Below are 3,964 nucleotides of genomic sequence, written 5' to 3' on the forward strand. Positions count from 1 at the left end.
ACATTTGAGCCGTAAGAAAATGATATCATTCCTAATCGTTACGTAGATTCCTTTAACATCCTTCATCCAAGTGTTCCAAAGCACTTTGCAAACACTCATTAATTAAGCCTCATAAATTGCAAATTGCATAATAGGTATATGGGGATCTCTTTGAGGTGGAAATGAAGCCATCTCTTGGGCAGGATGTTGCAGGTGATTAACATCCTATAGCATTGCATTTGCTCTTTTAATATTATTTTTGCTAACTGATGCTTTTTTGATACATTTTTTGCACATATGCCCAGAGGCTGGTCTGAGGAAGTCTTTTCTGCATAATGAATTAAATGATTTAATCGGCACATGATAAGTTAGCAATGGACTAAATTATTCGAAAGTGAGTAAATTTAAAGGAATGAGATGAATCAGTTAGGGGCTACTAAATTAACACTGTCTATCAAGGAAAAAAAAAAAAGCTTACACCCAGCCATCTATGAACATGTGTAATAACCTACATCATAAAGAGAACCCTAATACAAGCACTCTGATTCTCCAGTATACGACACACACTTTTCTCTTAATTTCTATGTGATTTTATGTAGTTAAAGGTTTAGTTTTACAGATCTAGCTGTAGATTTGGGACCCGGGCTTGTACAACACACTTAGAGACACAAATGTTGCACGAAATTGGGAACCCATTTAAATGACTGATAAAGCTTTCACCGTTATCGCTAAAGCTTAATTTTCACCCAGTTTCTTTCTGCAGATTTATGGTATTGTACAGCTCACAGGTATCCTCAGTAAAACATAATCCATATTATAAAGCCATCATTTTGTGCCTGCAAAGCCCCAAATGGTGGAGATTTTATATTTAATTACACTCTGTTAAGTTCTTGAATACCATGATTAGGAGCAGGTAAATTAATGAGATGATAGTATATCCATTTGCCCTTCAATTTACATGTTGGGCTTGAAGTAGGATGCGCTATATTAAAAAATCATGACCTGATGTGCTGACAACATTGCAATCCAGGGTAAAATTCCCATGGAAGTCTGGGTTCTGGGTCCTCTTTCTGACCTTACACACTGATCTTTTTCTATAGCCATAATAAAAGAAGCCAGAAGATGAGTCTTCAAGCTTCAGTCCAACTGGACCTTTCTGTAGTGGGACACCCAATCTCTGGAGATGGCACTACCAACTGCAGCATGACACTTGCTACCATAAATGAAGTGCTGCTGCCAGAAACCCGGCCAGCTGGAGGTGTGGTTTTGGTGCAGGTATAGTGTGGGCTTACCCATTGCACCAGATGAGGAAAAACTTCCATTTTCAATTAATTTTCAAGCAGTAGCTCCTTTTCCAAAAAACTCATCCAAAACCCATCAAGGTCTTTGTGATGATTCAATTACGTCTGCGTCAGGTCCTAGATAATTGACAACATCTCAAGCTACAAGCATGTTTGGCCTGAATCACGTTTCCTGGGCTGAAATTTTCTCCCTGTGTTGGGAACGTGCAGAAGGGCTGAAGCTCCAATCTGCAGTACATGAGTCAGCCCAGACCCCGGAGGGCTAAACTGGAAGGAAGCATGAAAAGCAGCAGGTTCTGGAGCTTTTAACAGAACATGACAGTTTAATTAACTGAGCAGTCAGTTGAAATATGGCTTCAGGACATAGGCTGGCCAACATCAAAGAAGCTGGGGGAAGCCTCCCCCAAATTAAAATATACAAAGAAAAATGAAGTCTCCCTAGTTCCTCATTGCCTGGTGATTTTGCCATCTCTCCGTAGCAAGAAAAATAAACAAACTTTAGTATTTGAAAAGATCTAAATGAGATGTGCTGTTTGGGCAGAATTAAGAACTCAGAAGGCTTTTGGACAGCTTGGCATCTTTGACTCAGCTAATTAACCAAAGTGAACTTCTCTGTTCAATTACAGTATTCAGAAAAACACAAGTATAACAAATGATGATACAGGCCATTTCCAGTTCTTTGAGACAAGGACAGTCTATTCATTCATTTACATGTTTTTACATGGTGTTAGAATCCTATCTCATGAGTAGACTGCTAACTACTTTGGAAATTAAATAATAATAAAAAAATCTGAATATGGGGCTTAAGAGCAGGTACCATTTTCTGAAATCAGGGCAATAATATCCAAAATACATTAGGAGTCAAAGACAGCTTTACAGAAACACGCTGCCACTTAAAAATTATATATTCTAAACATTGCCATTATCATCATTAAAAACATTACAGACGACTAATGCAACAACAATAATCAAACATCTTAGTCCAACTTGAAAAGTAAGCAATAAAAATGTCAGTCACGAAGAACCCCAGGATTAACGGAGAGGGAGAACGCAGCAGGAGAGCTACGGGACACACACCGGGCTCAGCCGGGCGCCGGGGACGCTGCCAAGTGGAGCCGAGCGGCCGATGCCGGTGCGGCAGCGATGCTCTCGCACCGCTCCGGCCCGAGTCTTTTCCTTCTGTGTCTACAGGAAAGCAAGCGGCTGCGGGCGCACGCAGAGCTCGGTGCAAATCTCGGTCCAGCTGACCCGGATCCTTCTTGCCCCTGCGGTGAGGCCGGTGTTGCGGGAGCCTCCTCGCCGCAGAGGACCTGCTCCCGTTCATGGTGTGAGTTCTGAGTCACTTACGGTGTCATAAATACCTGAATTTTATGCCAAATGGGGGAAAAAAGATCTGGTTTAAAACTGTGACCTATCTCTTTTTCCATTTATGCTTTTTATTTCCATTTTGTTTTCCTAACTGCCTCAAGGAGTATGAGAAGTGACACGCTACGTGGTGGCGGTCAGGTATCGCTGCAAGCCGGGGAGCCCGGGAGAAGCCAAGCCTCGAAGGTGTTTTGGCCCTTCAAATGGCTTTTCTGGAGGTTGTAGGAGAAAAAGCGTGCACAACACAAACCTAAGCGCAAGAAGGAGACGCACCAAATCTGAGACCGTAGCATTTTATCCAGCAGCTTTGCCCATGAGCTCAGCCATGAAACGCCGCCCAGGCGGGCAGCACTCTCGCCGCGCACCAGGAGAGGGTGCCAGGCGCCTGGCTTACCAAACGCTGCACCCGTTTTACCGGCCAAGTCCCGCAGTTCCTCTCAAAGAGGCGAAATTAAGAAGCCACCAACCAATGAGCCCCAAATCTGAAGGGAAAACTCCTTTTTGTGCCCAGAGAGCTGCCTGATCTCTTGCGTGGTGCCAGCTCCGCTTGAGAACGCTAAAGCAGAACGAATAATTTCCTGCTAAATCCCAGTTTGCTTTCTGATTTCTGCCGGTCAGGGAGGGAGGGACGGCGGTTCGCGGGCCTGGATCTGCCGCGCCTGGCGTGGGGGTCGCGCCGGAGAAGCCGCGTCCCCTCGGCCGGCGCCGGCGGGCGCTGCCGGGACGGGCGGGGGCGGCCGCGGGGCTGCGGGGGCCGGTCGGGAGCCGCCGCGGGGCCTGCGGGACGCGGCCCGAGACACCAGCGCGGGCCGCAGAGCGACCTGAAGGTTTGGCAGGGGCAAACGCGGGGGCACCCGGGGAGGGGGGTTCACAAAAAAATCCCGATGCGTGGGAGAAGGGGCAGCTTTTGTATTTGGAGCCAGCAAATGACAGATGCCGAGTTTAAAGCAAGCAAATCACAGCTTCTGGACTGCCAGGGAGCAAACTGGCAGCGACGGCCCCGGGTTTTTATTCTCTCTGCGTTTGCGGCTTTGGGCAGGCAGCTGCCAAGCCAAAGGATGAACTCGGTCTCGGCCGGGGGCTGAGGGGGCGGCGCGGGGTCTCCCGCGGCCGCCGCCGCCGGGCAGCGCTTCCAGCGGGACCCGAACTTCTGCCGAGCGGCCGCGGGCAGCCCCGGGCGCAGCGCCGCCCGCGGCGGGTGTCGCGAGCGCGCGGGGCCTCAGCCGCGCCCCGCGGCGGCGCGCAGGGAGCGCGCAGGGAGCGCGCAGGGGCCCCCGCGGCCGCGCCGCGGCGGATGCGCGGCCGCGCCGGCCCCGCCG

The sequence above is a fragment of the Rhea pennata genome, chromosome 20 (genome assembly GCF_028389875.1).
Source record: "Rhea pennata isolate bPtePen1 chromosome 20, bPtePen1.pri, whole genome shotgun sequence".
Lineage (NCBI taxonomy): Eukaryota > Metazoa > Chordata > Aves > Rheiformes > Rheidae > Rhea > Rhea pennata.